The sequence below is a fragment of the Acromyrmex echinatior genome, chromosome 8, assembly GCF_024713525.1.
Source record: "Acromyrmex echinatior isolate Ae372 chromosome 8, ASM2471352v2, whole genome shotgun sequence".
Classification (NCBI taxonomy): domain Eukaryota; kingdom Metazoa; phylum Arthropoda; class Insecta; order Hymenoptera; family Formicidae; genus Acromyrmex; species Acromyrmex echinatior.
Window position 1 is genome coordinate 5,051,668 of NC_141859.1, and position 22,026 is coordinate 5,073,693.

The 22,026-nt window shown below is 30.6% G+C and overlaps 1 protein-coding gene and 1 long non-coding RNA gene across 8 annotated transcripts in view; one reads left to right on the forward strand and one right to left on the reverse strand.

Annotated features, from left to right (window-relative positions):
- LOC105144517 (uncharacterized) overlaps nucleotides 1–22,026 on the reverse strand; it is a 187,724-nt gene that overhangs the window by 102,379 nt on the left and 63,319 nt on the right. The gene's annotated exons all lie outside the window — the stretch shown is intronic.
- Nucleotides 14,910–22,026, forward strand: part of LOC147908699 (uncharacterized) — a 135,376-nt gene continuing 128,259 nt past the window's right edge. Inside the window, exon 1 of the long non-coding RNA XR_015545963.1 lies at nucleotides 14,910–21,575. This is a non-coding gene — a long non-coding RNA (uncharacterized LOC147908699). The remainder of the gene's footprint in view (nucleotides 21,576–22,026) is intronic.

Here is a 22,026-nt window from a genome sequence, read left to right on the forward strand (position 1 = left end):
TTTGTCTTTCTGTTTTTTAAATTTATCGAGCCTTATTAGTACTATAGTTTAGGTGTTTATAGTAAGTTTATAATAAGTTAAGCTATTGATAAGATATTGATCAGAATCAAATGTAGAGAGAATCGATTACGATCGGTTGATTTCTTACGCCTAAATTTTATTAAACTGTGTAAGATTCTTTAATATATGATTTATTTGTTTATAACATTTAAATCTAATAAAAGGAACTAAGGGAAGAAATAAATCACATTAAAAAATCTGATTACGATTGCAAACCTGCTTTTCTACTAAACACAATGACACGACATTCGTGACGTTGAAAAGATTGTTTGTTTTTCAGAGAAACCGAACTACGCGACGCCGGTAACGGTTGTTATTATTTCCGTGACATACAGGAATTTGTTTTGACTAGCGCGGTTGCTCAGTATTCTCAGTAATGCATGGCATACTTATTACATTTCAGAAGTCGGGTGACGCGCGGCGCCACGCCGCGTCTCCCGTTCCTTTTGGCGCGTTTACGACGAAAATTAGATTCTCGTCAGAGACTGAAAGTGACTTATTGAACACTGAAGTGAGCCCTATTAATAATTGAAGAATCCGATAAATAATTATTACCTGGTTCTCGCGCTTTGAAAGTACTCAGCAGTCTCGACACGTCGCATGCCATATGTTGCGAATCTCGCGTGAATCGCTGCGCGGGAAAGTCGCGACGTAACCACTTGAAGCTTGCCGTGACGTACCGATTGAAGTTGCCGCGAGTTGGAATTCAAGCATCGAGTATCGAAACATTCCAACATGGCGGGCGGCACGCGATCGGTGTGTCTCGCGTGTTTTAGAAGTGCTGCGTGAACTGATAAGCAATCGTCTCGTAATCCGCGTAGTTGTGTCGTGCTTTTACGTGACGCTCCTGAACGGTCGGCGGGGCGAGTCACCTTCTCAAGGGACATTTGTATGTGCACGAGCAACAACGCAGAACGGAGCGAGCGAGACGAGAGGGTGTAACGGTGCTGGTGGCGTCAGGCACGGTGAGTTCATCTCTGTATTGTATGTTTACGAAACTCTGCGCGTTTATTTCATTCGCAACAACTCGACGTCATTGCGGCATTTTCCAACACAAGCGTGCTCTCCGACACGTTGTCGTCGTCCCCGGATGGAGACGAGGCGCCGAGAAGTACATCTTCGCCCGCGCACACAATCTGGTGACGGATTTGACTCCGTCGTGTAATACGGTTGCGAATTTCGTGCTTCCGAGAATTTCAGATTTTCAACTTGGATTTGGATGCGCTTCCGGGAATTTTTGATCTAGAAAGTTCCGCTTTTCACGAATACATCCCATGTAGATACGTATATCCCATGTAGATATCTCGATTAAATTTATAATTAATTTTTTCAACAAATATTTAGAATTTTAGTATTTTAATGTCTTAAATATTTCGTTATATGCGAAGATACAATTCTAAGTAAAAAATTACTTAGTATAATTCTATCTGATAAAGATTAATACGTGAAATAAGGAGATATAAAATTTTAATTTGTGTATTTCAATATTTCAATATTTTCAATCGGAAAAGTTTAATTTAAAAAAACTCTGAATCTTTTATAAAAATTAAATAATTATTATTACTATTTGAAGGTTTTTGTTAAAATAAAATATTAATACTTTGTTATATGAGAAGGTAAAATTCTAGATAAGATTAATAGGTAAAATTCTACTTGATAAAGATTCAATACGCGAAATAAAGAAATAAAATCTTAATATATATGCATCTCAATCTCGAAAGTTTAATTTATAGAAACCTTGAATTTTCAGTCAAAATTCAAAAAATTTTATATACATACGTTGTAACCTGAATACTTTTTATTAAAGTAAAATGTCAATATTTATAAATGTCATACGCAAATGTAAAATTCTAGGTGAAGTTATTAAGTAAAATTCCACTTGACAAAAATCCAATATGTGATATTAAACGATAAAATCTTAATATGTGCATTTCAATCTTGAAAGTTTGATTTATGCAATCAACCACCAAATCTTCAATCAAAATGAAATAATTATTGCTGCTTGAATACTTTTTATTAAAATAAGATGTTAATATTTTGTCAATACGAAAAATTTTGCAATTTATATTATATTAATAATTGCAATTTTATTATGCAAAAATAAAATTCTATATAAAATTAATAGATAGAATTCCTCTTCACAAAGATAATTAATATACGAAATAAAGAAGTAAAACCTTAATATGTGCATCTCAGTCTTGAAAGTTTAATGTACAAAAACCTTGAATTTTCATTCAAAATTAAAAAATTATTTTTGCATAAAACAATACAGACTACGCTAAGCACGCATGTAAAAATCCATGGTATTATTTTATTCTCGCGTCTCCAGATTGCGCGTTGCAACGATTGCAAAATGCATTTGCAGTTGGTCGTCCGAATTTTACGGCGGTTTCGGACTAATATCCCTGAAGTCGATCTTTCGCTTGATTTCCGGAATATTTATGCAGTTACGATCGTAACATCGATCGCGTTTCTTATTTAAGTTTCAGATTCACACGCGAGAAGCGAACGCGAATTTCCATTTATCTGTTGTATCTCTATTGCGATTTTTTCAAACGTGCACACAAAAGTACTTATATACTCAACAAAGCGCAGGATAGTGCCATTGACCTTAATGCTGAGGCAACAAAATCAGGTATATTCTTGTGTTATGAAGATCCATTCTTTTCTATAATCGATAAACTCGTAAAGAATTTGTTCGATTCTGCTCTTGACACAAAGAGAAACAGTCAATTAATTCTTTCTTTTATAAATCGTGATGGATTTTGTAATCATGAATGAAATAATTATCGCTATTTTTTGTTAAAGTAAAATGTCAATATTTTCGAGAGATTTTAATCATGACATAGACATTTAGTAAAATGAGAAATTTTTTTAGTTCTTATTTTTGATCGAGACAGAATAATTAACGTGCTTATATAAATTGATAATGTATTATAAAAATAAGTATTTTTATATTTTGGATTTATTAGTAATATAATTTATATTGAAAAGAAATATTACAGAAAAATCAGAGAAGGAAAATATCGTATTTTATCAAAATTATTGTTCAGTAAAAATCTAAATAATTTATTTTGAAATGGGTTTTTCTAAACAATAAAAAAAATTGGGAAGTTAATGTGGATCTATATCTATACAAAAGAGATGTATTTCTTTTCGTTATATCTTAGAAATAAAATATAAATAAATATAAATAAAATATAAATATAAATATAAATAAAATATAAATAAAATATAAATAAAATATAAATAAATCTCAATCATCCTCGAATTACGTCAACTTTAAGGTTAGAAAAGGTTTAGGTTATCCAGTAGATATATATAAAAAATGCCTCGATTAAAAATTATATATATCTTTAAAATGTACCATCTGAGAACAAAAGAAAGATAGTAAAGAAAGAAATATACAATAGTCTAATAAAATAAGTCAATCTATTGAAAAAGATACTATAGCGGACGACGATGCCGGACATCTCGAGAGCAATACCATGGTATGCGGATTGAATGTCGAGTCCATACTGGGCTTAGAAGCTGCGCAATAACATGGCGATCAGCCATCCTTCGCGCCTAACTGCAAATCGATGTATCGATTCATCGGATACGCGTACGCCTATTTCGAATAATCGAAACAATACATTACACATGCCAAATTCAAGAGCGAAACAAACTTTGTGAACAACTTTCCCTCTTTTCCTCGTATAAATGCATTACAGTTTCCAAAAGTTTGTCTCACTGAATCTAAAAAAAAAAAAAAAAAGAAAACGTAAAGTTATACACAATTTCGTGTATAAAATATCGTTAAAGTCATGTGACGGTTTCAGGATGGTTGAAGTTTACCACGTTTTTGTTATAGAAGTATGGATGAAATTTCCAGAGAAGTTGCGATCTGTATATCAACAACATTGCTCGAAACTGTATGGCACAGAAACACGTTGTTACGTCGTTAGCCAATATTTTTCGGTTGAAAAAAATTCTATAACAAAAAATAGGATATCCTATTACCATGAAAAATAAAAGCCACGATGAGTGTTTTCTATCCAAGCCGCCTGACAGCTTTCTAGAACGGTGTGCGAGTTACAGGATTACAACAGAATTGTATCGCACCTATGACACGTGCCATAGGTTTTCATTACGCGCGTTCGCACTTGCAAATTATTAATTCATAAACCATTAATTTGTGGATGTCATAACACTTAAACATTCGGCTCGACGCATCAGGCACCACTCGTTCGCGCGTTTTAGATATAACTCGTCGAATTATATTTTCGTAAATGATTTACTCGAAATTCCGCGGTTTTTCCTATAAATCTATCTGGATTGGATTTCACCGGTATTTGATACACATATATGTGAAGCAATCAAGTGGTGGCGCATCGGAATTTCGCAACGTAAAAAATTTAGTTTTTACTAATAGTAGTTAATAAAAATTGAAACGATGATACGCAAATGCATTTAATATATATTGAGAAAAACGCAAGCTACATTAAATATGCAGTAAATAAACTACAAGAATTAGGTACATAAATAAAAGATATGAAAATACATAGGTTTAAAATACATGTAAAAGACATAGGTTTCTATTATCTGCTGAAGCTTATTTCGAAAGTATATCTATAAAGTCTATCTATGTGTGTGATATTCTTTCTTGATATCCTATTTCAAAAAGTTAATGCAAAAGCATTTTCCCGAGGGAATTCTCCGCATTTTTCTTATGCAAGTCGCGGATGGCGCAAGCACCTGCTTTCGGAATCTTTTCAACAGCTTACGCGATCGTCCTGTTAAGCAGGGATGTTCCATGCATACAAACGGAAAGACGAAATGGTCAATAAATGTATCGGATAAATGTAAATTTTGGATTCGCATTATGTTGAATTTTTAAAAAGTGTTCATGAGCACAGAAAATTCAAACCACATAAGACAAATGTATTTTCAATTTAATTTATTTATTCGAAAGACGCTCTTTCGCACATATCAAAATAATATTACATAAATACGCGACCAGAATGTCTATAAAATTTAGTTGGCACAAATAAAAAAACAGCGATGCATTTTACGATTGTTGGATAAATATCATATAATTAAACTTAGTATATTGCTTTTATAAATTATTTCGTTCAGAGTATTGTCTTTATTTCTTTTTGTGCGCGCGAAAATATTTAAGATTTGAAATTAAAATTAAATTATACTATTTTTTTCATTATAATATTTATCATCTATAAATTTAAAAAGATTAAATGATCAGATTTATTTCATCAAAAATAAATCTTTTTACAATGTATATATTATATGTATAGTATCTTATAAAACAAAACCGTAATGAAAAGATACTTTATAAAGGATACTTTAATCTCTGTAAAATCGTTTTTGTATTAAATTCTGTTTTTGTGTATAAAAAAGTACATTTCCACTAAAAATCGCTCGATATAAATTGCTATATCTTTCGTACTTTTATCCCTGATAGCGAATACAAGAAATTTTGCGATAGAAGCTTCCGTCGAATTTCTGGAGAAACTTTCAGCCCTGTTATATTGGCGGGTCGAGCTTTGGAGACTGCTAAAACTTTCCGAAACTCTGTTTTCGCTTGCATATTCCGTTCCTCTTAGAAAATGCATTACTTCTTTATAAACACACCTGCGTCGATCAAAGATGATAAGAAAAAATTAATGCTTGAAAAATATTTCAATCACTTCATTTTCTTTCAAGCAACTCACAATTTATGCTAGTCTGAAATTACGATATTAATTATAATAATAGTATACAGTACATTAATAAAAATGTTGCAATAAAAACAGAAAAAATTGCTAAAAATTACTGAATATCTCTCTAAAGATGTTGAAAATTTTGATAGCTTGATTAATGCTTGCATCAACTAACACAAATTTATGATTTTGCATTAATTTATATATTCAGTTCCTTTTCTGCACAATGTAGGATTAATTTAGATTAATATAAAATTTTGCCTTCAGTTTAAATTCGTCATACGGTTCTCAATTAATTATTCATCAGATCTCATAAATAGATAATATAAAATTGATCATTTGTTTTCATTGTTTAATTAATCAGTAAAACTTGTTTACTTTTTGCTCAAATAATCATTCAAATAATTTTATCAATATTCAATAATTCAAATAAAAATAAAATATATTATTTCAGATTTTTGCATAATTAAATATTTTAAAATAATTGCATTTTTATGCGATGAGAGATATAAAACGTTGTTTTAATGAGATTATAACAAAATTTAACTTGAAATATTTCTTTATATTAAATTTGTATTGTAACGGATAATTTAAATTCGCATGAGAGCTATTCGGTAGATTGTTACAATGTTAAAACAATTGTATCGCTCGACATATAAACCAATTCGCGGCAAAATTGATCGAGCTTGGCAAATAAAAAATACTTTTGTTGGTTGAAAATGGTTGTGTAGTGAAGTAGAGAGACGAGTATACCGGTTTCGCCGTCGGTTGATCCTGTCAACAAGGTACGTTGAAAGTCTGTAAGCCGCTGACACGTACATGGTACGAACACGCGCACGCGTGACCGATAGTACGTAACCAAGTTGCTTCCACAAATGTATTCGCACCCTGAAAATTCGAGCTTCGCAGCATCCGCGAGTACAACCAAATATTTGCTCGCCTCGTATTGCGGCAATCTCTGTTCAGAGATGCCTCTATGGAAATTTTCATGACATGTGAGTCCTTTTGATCCCCTGTATTTCATCCATAATTAATCATCCAAACCGTTTTACGATTTACACTTTTAAGTGACATAAGATAGTGTTTGCATGTTCAGTAGAGCTTGTTATGAAGAACTTTATCTCTAAAAAAAATATCTTCTTTTTTCTTAATTTTCTTTTAGAAAATTTTTTTTAGAAAAATTTCCTTTTTGTCTTCGTCTAAACGTATTTCTGGATGAAAGAAGAAAAATAGTGAAGTACGACGTGACATTGATACTTTTCATGAACTTCGCTTTCATCCCAAAACTTCTGCAGATATTTGCCGAGGTGCTACAACGTTTAAACCATGCGTTACTAGAAAAAGTTTCGAGTAAAAGTTATCCATTATGAAAAGTTTTAAAATAGGTAAAAGTTTATCCCTTTCTTCTTTTGTTTCCACGAGAGACTTGTTTTATCTTTTTTGAATTATATCACAATTTTCTCAAGTTTCCTGAAGAGACTGGAACTTCATGATGCGATTGTAATTATTATAACATCGTGCTGTTATGTCTGGTAAAGCGAAATAAGTATTTTGTTCATTGCTACTTTGACTTAATAAATTACAAGATGCAGATACAAGTATTATTTTAACTCTTGTTACTTTTAGTAAAAATTTAATTGATTATGAATAAAACTTGTTGTTGTCGAAAATATATTAGGTGTTGGAATTAATTCGTAGCGTTTTACAAGTGATGGGAAGTACTTTCATTAATGTATTTTTTAATGCTCATGTGAAATAAATAACATTCTTTCATTAAAAAACGCTACGAATTAATTCCAACACCTAATATAATTTTAATATTGATAGCGATTTGAACACCAAAATGAGTTTGATAATAAGCTTCGACGTACACAACTTCGATGTTCATTTTCAATAATCTCATTCGGAGAGTAAATTAATGACATTGAATTAATCGCTTTTCCTGCGATTTATCAGCTTTTCGTCAAGCGAGATCAATGGAAACGTATATCATTGGTTATTCAACTCGTGATCAAATAAATAGTAATAATGTTGATGTTGAAGACATTTAATATCTGTCGACAATAAGCTATAAATTAATTTGTTTATGAATTTAATTTATAGATTTTTTTTTAGATAAAATATATTGAAAAAAATTTCTGACTTTATAGCTTTTTTATGAAAAAGATATATTTTTCATATAATCGGGTTATATGGTCTTTTCGTCAACACAACTCGCGTATATGTTGCTTGAGGTAAGAGCTGATGTACATCATATTATTTATCAGCACGATCGATATCGAAGCAACGATGCCTGGTTAGATAGATTGTCACAGTGTGGACTTGATTTCCATCTGCTTCGTGTTACCCGTTGATTGTCAAAGCTTTTATCAAATTATTGCATTAGTGAATGCATTACCTCATTGACATGGCGCGTTGCAAGCTAGATTAGATTTTGATCGAATTCTTTATCTTTAGGTTCGATAGGACATTGATCGCAGAAATCCAATAAATCGAATAAAACAGAGATATAAAGAGATATAAAATTGTATTATTTATGATTGTTTTCTTAATATCAGTATATATTAAGAAAACAATCATAAATAATACAATTTTCGATAGAAAGAAAATACATGGCATTAAAGATATTTATATAACTTAAATATTTACATAATCTAATGGTTAATATAAATAAATGTATTTATACAATTGTTTCCACTCTTTAAGGCTGTAGTAGAACATAAGTCATACATGATAGTGGAATTTTCCAAACATTAATTTCAGGCTACATTCATGGAAAAATATTGAAAATTACAATCAAAGATCAGATTTCCACATAATTGTGTCACTTTTAATACTATTGTCAATATATTCTCATCAGATCAATTTAAAATAAATGTTTGCAAATAATTAAACATATCAAAAAATACAAGAAAAGCTGTATAAAAAAGATTCCATCATTTAGGCCAAAATCTGATAATTTTAATCATCGTTTTTTAATTTTCATGATTTTGTGACATATGCGCAGCCAAAGACTCAGAAAGATTGTAATAGTAACATTGCTACTTTAATGATTATGAATTATGTGAATCTTAACACCATTGATGCCTTAAGAACGTCATTCCTATCACCAGTAGAATATTATATACATGATTAAAAAGAATAAATCTTCCTTTTTCACTCATGACCTTTATTGCCTATAAAACCGTAGCAACTCGTTGAATGTCTAATGAAAAGTTGAGAGGACAAAGCCTTATATCCTTGGCTGCCTCAAGAAGGATACAAAAGGTAAACTCTTAGATTTTTAAAAGATTGTATTAAGTATCTAAGGGAAATATTATGATATAATTTCCTGTTAATCCTCCCAGAAAGGAATAGCAAAACTGTGTGTACATTTTTTAACATAACACTATATACTTTAACTTTGAAAATAGATAAGTAGATAATTTTTAGTCTTTTTCAGCCTTCATAAATTATAATTCTTATATTTATATATATAACACACAAATAGATATATTATATAAAATTTTTAAATAGCGCCACAAATTTTTTAAATATGATTAAAAGACTATTTCAGATTAGTTTCATTATTCGCTTGATATAATAGTACCAAACTAATACCAAATATAAATTTTATGATAAAAATCTCCGCATCTGGAATTTTAATAAACCTCTAGAAAAGAAATTTTAGATATTTTCAAGCTTTGATGAATTTTTTTCATATCAAACAGACGTCATATTCTAATCTCTATTATTACAAGCTGCTGTTGAGATTTTTTTCAGAAATACAATATCGACTTGTTGGAGCGAAGCCAATACGTAAATTATGCACCGTAATATCCGGATTCCTTGTGATCCTCATTTATCTTCGCAAAATACAAACGAAAGGACTTATCTCATTACGAGAAACAGATCCCTTCTTTTCGTACCATCTTTCAATCTTAACAATCTCTTTGTGTGACACTTAAGGGTGAATAGGATGGCTCTTTCCCGGACATAAAACTAATCATTCGTTAATGCGCCCAAATGAAAGTATAAGAAAAAGATGCTAAAAGAATTGTGTATTTCCTTTTTATCATAATAAATGTAAATAATAAAAAAGTGATCTTTCTGGATAAAAAATATAATTAAATGAAAGGACTCTCAAATTTTAAACAAACAATACAACAAAATGACAGGACTAATGATTGATGAGATTTTCTGAATAAACTGATTTCTGTAGAAATCCACACACATTGGTATATTTTTACAATTTGAATCCTAAATTTCATTAGTTTCTATGCAGATTCTTCTCATGCTATTTTATTCTCATCTAACAACTCCGTTATTTTCGCATCTCATTTTTTTCAGTATTCAGGTTAACAGTTTTGTTAACTTCGCTGTCGAGTAAATTTCGAACTATAGCGATTGTACCGAAAGAAAACAATATAGTCGCTTATACCGTATTATCCACAACTCCTTACCACTATGCCCATCATGGCTCGTTGAAATTCCTCGCCGACAGTATAGAGCACTTGAACTTTTATTTAAAACACAGCGAATATTTTTCGGAACAAAACTCACGTTTCTCGTTAAACCGCGTTACGCACGGCTTATTTCTATCCCATGCCTTTCGCATCATAGATACGTGCGATGCTTACAAATGCTTGTTGATTGTAGATATTATTTTACCTCATAAATGTGGCTTATTAACGTAGAGTTAATTATAGCTATCTCTCTAATAACATTTTTTCGAAAATATTGAAAATACTGAAGAGTTCTTGAATTAATATATCATCGTGATAATTCTAGTACTGTCTAAATTCTAATTAGAGATTACATGCTATTCAATTAATTTTCTGTATAATAGTTTTATTCAAAAGGTAGCTTTATCTTTAAAATACATCTGATTATTTTTGCAAAATGCTGTTGTGCACCAAAGAAAGATAATAGCACTTTTTACAAATATATACGTCCTTTGATAATAAAAAATTTTAATGGAATGAAATGGGTGGACAATGTGTACAACATAGGACATTAACTCCTGACTTTTTATTTAAATACCAACGAATACCCGAGTGACGGCATTTTATCTCTCGAGACGCGACGTGGCAAAGTACGTTCTCCTCGAAACAAGAACGTCGACGGAATAGGAAGAAAATATAAGAGGTTTGCGTGCGCATACGCTCATAATGGTGCCACATGTTTTTCAGCTACCTATTCTTGGAGAAATTCGTGAGATTCCGACGTTTGTCTCTCGAAGATTTCGGGAATTCGGAGTTCCGAGGATTCGCCGGAATAATATTCGCTACCAAGACAAATAAATTGGAGACCGTAGAATGTCGCGAGAACAAAATTCTCGACAATTTTCGCTCCCACAGATGCAATTTTAATAAAGTTTAGAAGTTATATTATGAATTGATGCCAACATGATTATCTTTTATTATCTGAATCATGTTTGCTTAATTAATTTCGGAATTATCGGAAATTTGAATATGATAGTAGGATATAAAAGCCATCTATTAAATTATTTTATATTATGTGAAAACAGCTGAGTTTTGCAAATAATAAGAATTACTGTTTCATAAAATTAACGCTGTTAATATTTAATTAAAAAATGTTAATATGCTAAAAAAGCGTCGCATATTTTTTAAATATTAAAAAGAATCTTATGAATTCTAACTCATTTTAATTTCGTAGCCTGAAAACCGGAATTATCTTTATGAAATTTAACGTATTTTTTAAATTAAAATCGAGAATTAAAATGGAAAGTCAATCTTCAAATAACGAAAATGTAGTTTTTTTTGGATTCTTCTTTCCTTCACATTTAATTGATAGAATTAATTAAAGAATTCTTTTTTTAAGCACATCAGAAAATGAAAAACTCTTTAGAGAAAAATCAGAATCCCTCCTTTTCGATAATATTGAACTTCCAAAAATGTTAATTTTGCAAAGATGTTTGCGTCGGTGATGAAGCTCTTCTTGCGCTGCGAGACACACAATCAACTGGTGCAATCATCGTCGAGATTCACCCGTCGGTCAACTCGGTCATCCGGTGCATTTCAATCTGACACCTGCCTGCCTGAGTAATTCGTGCGTTCGCGTAATGAAATTCGCGTACATCGCCCCGGATAGTTGCAAATATGTGCAGATATATGCGCACTCGCCGGACACGCATCTGTTATACACCGAGTTTGCCGTTGACGGTTATGGTTGCCGTGAACGAACGACGAGGTATACCGCGATAATGGCTTTAAGCTGTGCTCGAACGTTTCCGGGAAAGGTGTCCTCCGCAGGTAACCACTTATCCATATATGTGTTCACGCGTTTATAACAGCGTATGAACATTTTCGATAAAGGGGATATGATGAACGAAAGACAGATTTTCATATGACTTAATCACCCAGTCGATTGACAATAAATCTTTTGACGTGAAATTAATTCATTCTTTTTGAGTCTATTTAAATACAAAATTTATTTTCATACTCTAATATTTTATTTAAAAACTTTATTCTCTATTTCATAATTTCATCTGTAAGAGCTTTTTTCCATTTTAAAAAGTTTTACTTTTTAAAATATTTTAATCATATTGACTCAAACGATTGTATAGTAAATTTGAACAGACTAACAGAATTAAATTCAAAAACTTTTCTTAGATACTGTATTAGCTGAATATTTCGAACAATATTGAAAGATTCCTCTCTTTTCATTCTTCTTAAGAAAAACTTTCTATCTCAAACGATTGTATAGTAAATTTGAACAGATTAGAAGGGTTAAATTCAAAAACTTTCCTTGGATATTTGACTAGCTGGATATTTTAAGCAATATTGAAGGACTTCTTTCTTTCTATTCTCCTTAATGAACATGAATATGTAAAAATCATGTACACCGATATAACAAACGCATGTTGAACGATGAAGAGATTTTAACCGAACGCGTTAGGTACACGAGATTGAAATAAAAATACAGAGATAAAATCGATATTGACCGATAAAACACGATAGCGATAGACTGATAAAATACGAATTGAGAATCACTGAGGACAATGGCGTGGTTCCAAAGAGCTGCAGCAGAATTAGGTTGGAAGAGATTCTACGAAGCAAAGACACAACCTATACAATACACAAGGAATCATTAATGCAACAGTAATTAAGTATTATTAAAATATGAGAGATCAGAAGATGATAGAGACAGAAAAAACTCAATGTTGTTTTTTAAAAGTGTCTCTATCACCATAATAGATGTAGATCACTACATAAATATCATTAAGTGCCATAATGATTAATATCGCTAAAAACCAATTCTCTTATGAATTATTTAATATCTTGCTGATAATGTACGTTGCATTAAACTAGTTACGCTGACAAAGTGATCAATTAATCAATCACTTATTAAAAATTTAATGGGAGAAATGATGTGAATGATACTCTTTAATGTTATAACTTTTTTTAATTTTAAGTAATAAACTGTAATAATCAGAGCTATAATAATCAGAAATATTAGGTGTTGGAATTAATTCGTAGCGTTTTTTAATGAAAGAATGTTATTTATTTCACATGAGCATTAAAAAATACATTAATGAAAGTACTTCCCATCACTTGTAAAACGCTACGAATTAATTCCAACACCTAATATATTTTACTCATATTTTTATCACGAAGAAGAATCAGTATTAACAATAAAATTTTTTTAATAAAGTGTGAAGAATTGTGCACTAAAAACGTGTCTGACAATATAATACCAGATACTGACATTACAGCCTACAATCATTCAAAATTATTAATTACTTTTCCACGGCCTTTCACGATAAATCTTATATAAACATGACGCCAGAGACATATAAAAATAAATCCCACGTCACATGCGATTTAAAATAAAATATCGTAGTGTCCATCGATATTACGATAAAATCAATTTCGAGTGTAGGCAGTCAAACATTTGCAGCCGTCCCTTTCATGAAAGCGAGAAAGATTCATTCGGAATTCAAATAAAATTATAAAATAATGTGTATTATATAAATGATATAAATTATTCATTTTCATATAAAAGCCTTAAATTATTTTATGATTAATAATGATAATATATATGCTGCAAAGCTTTAGTATATCCTGTATCATTTTCTCAAAAATGTAGAATGAATCTCCACCTGAATCAATATAATTTTACAAAACTCGACGTGCTTTATGAACGTGATTATTGCTTTACGTGTTATTGCAAACGTAGGATCTAGAACATGCGGGCAAGTTGAGAACACTCTCGAACAATGACGTAGTTTCGAATTCCTCCGCCCATGCAATAAACTACACCATCCCGCTGCATTCAACCCTCGCCACCCCGCGCATCATATTCTTGCTGTGTAACGAAGCGAAGCCGCGACTCGCTCAAAACCCGTAAAATCGGGTTCTATTAATAAATTTATTTTATGGTTTTTGTACATACGCAGAAAACAATGGATGTTCGATATCTCTTTGTTTTATTCATTATTTATATTTCTAGCACAAAGTAGATGATTAAACTTTTTAATTAAAAAAAATTCACGTTTTCCTTGAATAATATTGCCCTTCATATATAAAAGCTTCGAATCTTCGATTTTTCTGTAAAACTCAATCAAAAATTCAATCGAGTATCATGTATTATCACGAATTGTAAATTTGCATGAAAATTTTGTTGACTTAAATTAAAACCTGAAATGAATTAAGAAATAAGATTTTATTATACATTTTGTACTCACAAAAGCCAATGTCCTTCAATTCAATCATTTATAACTCAAAAGTCATTTCCGCGAATAAAGGAAAGTATCTAGAATACCTCGTATAAGATATAACTATCGTCGCTGGATGGCGAGGAACATCGATCGACGTTTCGTCCGTCCAACTGCCGCAATATTGCCGACGTAAATGCTTTTACTACTGACCTGCACCTCGAACGACACTTGGGTTACGTACAGCACGCAGCATCGTGAATGCAACACGCGAGATAGGATTTTCATAAGATACGAACGTGCCATAAAACCTCACGGAAAAATCCGTATGGTCAATTCCGTTTATTGCTTCAAAAAATTGATATATCACTTTTGTATTAAAAGTCTTACTGTTTCAATGAAAGATATACAATATAAATTATTTAATATACATATATTTTTCTCTTATATCAAAGGTACGTGAATGATAGTAATATTATGAGTGTATAAATTATAAAATATCACACAAACCTTTTTTGACATTTCGATGTAATAAATTATTAATTAATGACATGCAATATTACATAGTATATTCATAATTTCGCGACGTCGATTCCGTTTTCAAATTTCCTATATAAATATGTATGTCCTATATATGTCTATATGTCCTATATAAATAATTATTTCTACATAATTACACTCATGAATATTACATGAATATTACAATACTATGAAATTATACATAGATAGATAACAATCGATAATATATTATGATTGTGCAAATATGAAAATATGTATCAAAATATAGATTTTATTTAAAGTTACTATACACGCTATTTTGCATAATTTCCAATAATAGGTACCGGATATTTACACAATGTTATTTTCTTGCCGCAAGAGATTTACAAAATATTTTCCTAGCTTAGTCTTCCGTAATTAATCCTGACTTCGTAATGGATTTAAAAATAAAACCGTGGTTTTTACACTGACAAGTTCAGTGTATAAAAATAACTCTCAAAACGTATTCAATATTATCTCTCGCGATAGTTCATCTCATTTGCGTGCCAATCCTTATTCGAGTGTGCATCCCTCTGGCATCGTGATGCTCTCGAAGACGAATGCGTGTAACGAACGTTCGAGGAGATGTTTTACATAAGAATCTCCATATCGCCGGAATATGTTATCGTAAGATGGATATGCTCAACGTTGAAAGGCGAAACGTGATTCGTGCCGATCCGGGATAAAATATACGTCCACCAAAGAATCAGAACGCGAGAGAATATTAAAATGATGGAGAATATAAGGCGTGTTATGATGGAGAGTAGGTACGTCGTATAGCTTCCTCTCATCAAGTATAGATGCTCGATACCGTTCTATCCGAGGTTCTTTCTCTCGTTGTCGTCCGTGAGACGTGTTTCGCGCATGAGTACCTTATTGAGAAAATTTTATCGATATCTTAGAACAATAACGGTCGACCCTGTTCTGTGGCTTGAGGAGAGAATATCCTGTACTGAACGTTTGATTTTTCTTTCTTATATTATTGAACCATAAAATGACATCTTAAAATATTGAAATATAAACATCTTAATAAAAATATTAAATATTATGACAAATGCCGTAACATAAATCGTTAATGCGATATCAATACTTTTAATATTATAATATTACGAAGGTTAATTTTTAGTTATTATTTTAAAAATTATTGCTTGTCTTCTTACAGTATATTAAAAAATAAGATATATAATTTGTTATTTATGTAATATTTCCATCTTAAATATTAAATGTAATTTAATAACGTCATAATAAATTTATGCATTTTTTATCATTATTATGTGTAAGAGTTTTTGATATTATTTCTTATAGAAGAAACAGAAAATGATTATACTGTAATATTATAATATCTTTTGTTATGTTTGTCTAATTGAAAAAGGAAAGCTTATAAGCAATAATAGCTTTGAAATGAAATGCAAATCTTATGCAAGCATCATATTTGCACAGCTTGAGCAATACCAAAATGTTAGACTTCTGGATGCAAATTACTGAGGAAAAGTTATTCCATCGGAAGACATTGTACTAAATGAATCGATGAGAGTAATTCGTACTCGTTCTCATTACCGAGAGACATTTTCCTAATGTGATACTTATGGTAAAAACATTACGAAGATTCGTTATGTTATTCCAGTTTTGAGCTAGAAATATTGCTTATTTTATCGAACGCGCTTATTACCAAATTCTACAAGTGCTGCAATTAAACGGAGTAATATAGATAATTTCTCACATTAAATTCAATAAGATACATAATTATTGGATATACGTTACATCTGTTAATCAATAATACTGTACAAATTTAATCATACTATTTTTATTAGATAGACTGTAACGTTCGTGTGATAATTATAATCCTTTAATATCATCGAAGATAATGTTAGAAGTCAAGACTTTTGCAAGTGAAAAAAACTATGATTTCGTAGTATATAATTTATAATAAGAACGAAAAGATAAAAATCTGAATTCATATATCATTTGAATTAAATTTATTTGTTTAATGCAAGGGAATTAAATTCGATTTAGCTTAATCTAAAAAAAATGAAATTAATTTTTTTTAAGAATTAATATAAATATTTTAAAGGGTATACACACAATATAAACAATTCGTGTTAATTTGCAAATTCAGATTTAAGGTGAACAATGATGCTAGCCGTTAGCTTCTCGGTAATAGATCATTAAGTAGGAAAGATTGAATCATGCGCATGAATTACGACGATAGCAATTCAATATTCAATATTCTGAGCTGCCGTTCACATGAATCGCCTTCATTCCCGAAAATTTCAGGTAAATTGTAACGATTAATCGTTGCTGCCATAGATTGCGGCAATTAATCTTACGCAGCGTGAACCGTTTAACAATTACGTTGCTAGCCACTAGCTGCCAAGCTGACGGTCAATTTCTTATTTAAGCCATTTTAAGCCGTGGATAATGTATGTTGAGAGTTTAAGTCATGAATGCAAAATATTTATATTATAGAATTAGCAATTAATGTACAAGCTAAGAAGCTTAGAAGAAAAGATTAAAGTAACTTAAATTTGCATCTTATAAAACGTAGGAAACATTTTAGAAAATATTTATACAATAAATATTTTATATACTTATAGTATAAATATTTTTAATATTGTATTAGCATATATGCAGGCCACTTCACACTACTAATTTAGTTGTTCACATAAAGAGAAAACGAGAAATACGCTGTAAGTACTGATCCTTTAGAGTCATCTTATATCCTGTTATTGGATATCGGATGAATGGGCAGATGCGTGGACAACGATGTTATAGGGTAGATTTGTGGAAACATGTTTCGTATGATGGCTCGTAAAACCCTGATGAGAGCTATTGCGAAATCTTATGAAACATAAACTCTGAGATGATCTAACTTTAAAGCATGTTTAATAGCAGCAATAGAATATAAAGTCTTACAAGTTTTGTTAGTTAAATAAAAATTGGATGATAAAACGGTATATGATACTTCAACATTAATCAATTAACTTTTATATTCAAAATTAATTAATATTAAATATCTTAATATTTTTGCACGCTATTTTTATTTAATATTAAATATTAGAAAGAAATGGGGAAAGATATAACAAGTATGATTTAATTTTTGTGTTGAGAGGAAGACAGCTAGCTAAAGAATAAAAAAATTATGAAATCAGGAAAATTATGTATACACGCAATTCTCAGCGAGTTTACTTTTTCATTTTTAATGCTGCATGATAAAAGATAAATGAGCATAGATGCGACAAAGCGTCGCGAGTTTAGTTTGCCAGAAATGTTCACACCACAACAGATTCACTACTGACATTTATTTCCGCGACGTTATCTAACATACCCATATACCCAGCTATATAAACGATCCTTGGCTTGCCTGATGGAGACAAACATTTGTGGTACCCAAGGGTCGGAAGAATATACACGCGACACAATAAGGATCTTGACGCACCGTTGCGTCAAGTTTCGCGTTAGTTCGCATATGCATGAACGTGTCAGTTGAGTAAGTTGGCTCACACATAATGATATTTTACTTTAACAAAGGGAAATTAATATGGATTCGTTGTACTTTTGTGATATCAGTTGGCTATTATAATAAAGCAAATTTAATTTTTTAAAATTCTTTATACATACCATAATATTTAATAGTATTCGAATAGTGAATTTAATAAATACAAAAACAATAAAAAATAATTAATTAAATGTAAAGTTGATTAAACCAATATTGTTAACCATATTCAATTATGACATTTATGGTTAAAAAATCGCGCTTCTCTCTCTCTCTCTCTAATTTTCTATCTCTTTTTCTCTCTCTCTCTCTCTCTCTCTACGTATGTAACAAATTAATTATCACATAGTCACATAGATCATTGTCTATTTCCTTTATTAGATGAGATTGCCGAAACCGGCCGCCAGCATTTAGAAATATATGCTAATTTATGCAAGCAAACGAGGATTATGTTACTATTGGAGCATAGAATCGATCATCTTAACACACTCCGCGATCCATGTACTTTAGTAGCTTAACCAAACGGTAATGCAAGCTTATGGATGAGCAGAGACATAGAGTAGGGAACTGATATTGACCTTGCTAGCCACAAAGGGCCGCATAATTGTTGAGGTTAATTCCTGTTTGTGCCACACGCCGCAATCTACCCTCCGTCAAACTATCGCGACCTCGATCCCTCTTAGTCTGTCTCCGCTTTATACTATCTCTAAATAGCCCAGCAATTGTTAATCCACGTGTTTGCAGTTGACATGTAACGCGCAAAATGCAGCAACAGGCTTTGCGGTTAACCAAATAACCGAACATTTATATACAAAATATTATTCTTCAAATAGACATTAGATAACACGCAATGCTTAAACTATACATGGAAACAAATTTAATATAAGAGAGAAATCGGATATTCACATGAATATTTTATTAAACGATAATGTTTTGTAGAATATTCATACTAACATTACATATATTTCGTAACGGTAACTATTCGTTTACGCGCGCGTTCTTGATGTTTGTGTTATAACATATATATGTACATATATGTGTACGCAAAGTCTGTTCTGTTATTTTCTCCATGACGCTTGAGTGAACAGGTAGTGGTACGAATCGTTCCGTCGTATTCCGTCTCTGAAACGCGATTACGATAAGTAAACGAGAAAGGATCATTCTTACGATTATCAATAACAATTGTCACATCGCATGATTCGATAATTCTCGCAATGTAACGAGACGTTTCGAGAAGGTAGTCTATCAAAATATTTCGCATAATTTATCTTTTCAAAAGATATCATGAAATCAGAACGAAAAGGGAACTATAAATCTCATTATCTTTTTTATTAAAAATAAATTATTATAGATAAGTTACGATATTCACGAGCAATAATTTTTTCCAGTAATACGTAAATTCTAATATATTTTACACAAATTTAAATAATTTTTCTTTTGGATTAAACCAGTAATTATTAAAATAATATATTGCATCTTTTATTACTTGCGTTTATTTTTTAATTTCAATATAATAATATTTCCTATTAGCGAGAGTACGCATTACATATGATTAATATCCAAAGAGCCACGCAAAATCTCACGCAATAATCGTATTTCATTAATTAGAACATACGCGATTGTAATTAATCTTCCATTAATGCATGAGTACCTATATCGAATTTCAAATAGTAAGAATTTTTATATTGATTTAAATATAGATAAAACAGAATTTAAAAAAATTGAATCATATGTTATCAACTCTGAGCTTATTTTCAGATGTAAAAAGTTCTTTTCAGAAAATTTTTAGAAAATAAATTCAGAATTTATGACATATGATTGAATTCTTTTTTAATTTTCTGTGCTATCTGGAAACGTATGTATATATTGAACGATAAAAAAAATAAGGCAGATTAAAATACTTACATTAGATATAATATACGATAAGTACGTCGAAATTAATTTAAAATGAAATATTCGGCATGTTTTTTAAAACGTCACATAATTTGTAACGATAACAATTCAGTAGGCAGCTTTGATTTTATTGTGTTGTGTACCGGTGTGCTGCTATTGTCTACAAGGACGGCGTGACGCGGCGCGTGATATGGGGACGCGACGCTATCATTCATAGACCGATCTTCAAACATACAGATAGCGATAGTTACTCCGTGTGTCTTCAGGCGATTATTCTTCGTGAATAATTAGCTTCGGGTGACTAATTAATTTAATAATTTATAAGTGTATTACGGCAACGACTATTTACTGAAAGAGATATCGCGCAATGTGCTTGTTTGAAATCAAATTGAAACGACAAGAAAAATAAAAATTAGAAATTATTATTCTATGTTTTCAAGTGCTATTTTCTAGAAATGATTTCTTTTTAACGTTTGCATTAAATATATTTTGAATATTGAAAATATCAAGTTTAAATACTTTATATAATTTACACATAATTTTCGTTTCGGATTGGGAACATAGACAAATCGCAAGTCATCATATTAAATTCAAGCAACAGACAGCCATCACATATGTCCATTTATAATTAATTAATTATATACTGAATGCGCATAAATGAGAGTTGGTCCTATTCGCGTTGATTTTGTTATCTTAATTTGTGTTAATCTCGGGAGTGCCGTGTAAAGTGTCGCGCAATTATCATATTCTGTTAATTAATTCATGTATTATTATAATTAACTGCATTTTCGCAAGTGTAATTAATCACGTATTTTCGTGAGTGTGTTATGAGTGTATGGAATTTGTTAGAACGTGAGATCTGGGAGGCATCAGGCGACAACAGAGCAACGTAGGGATGAGTGTAATTTATTATTGATGTGTATTATTCATTAATTTCACGGAATATTAATCTTTTTATTTTCATTTAATTAGAAAAGTTAAAAAATTCTTTATTTATACAATTTTGCAAAATATTTAAATTTTAAAAAGAATTAGTATTAAAAAATTATATAACTACTTTATTAAATATTTGCTCAAAGACAAATAAAATGATCAATGTGCGCAATAATTTTTAAAAATATTAATTACTTTGAATACTCTAATAACTTTAGTATATTTATATTTTACAGTTCTCTCAGTGTTCGCAGTTCAACGTAATGTCCAACTCTGCTGTTTGCATCGCAGCATCGTATCCGTGAGTCTGAAACTTATTTTTATTAATTTAATGATTAGTGAATTTTGCATGCAACTAGTAATTAATTGCTAAGCGATAGTTTAGCAATAATTTATTCATTAGATTAAATCGCCACGAATTTGTGAATATAATCCAGAGAGAAAGCTAAAAATGAAAATAAAGAGATACGAACATGTTTTTGCTCATAATGGTAGTATATTATTTTCATTAATAACAAAATTGTATGGATAAATTACTGCTGTAATTTTTCTCGTAATATGGATATAATATCACATATATGAATCATGACATTTATTTGAATATTTTTTTAAATTCGTAATAAAAAATTTTCACATTTAATTATATTAAGAGATGTATATTAATGATATTAAGAGATGAATATTTCAATTAGATCAGTGGCTTGATAACGATTCTTGCTCATTGATATTTATATTGATGTAAAAATTTTTCA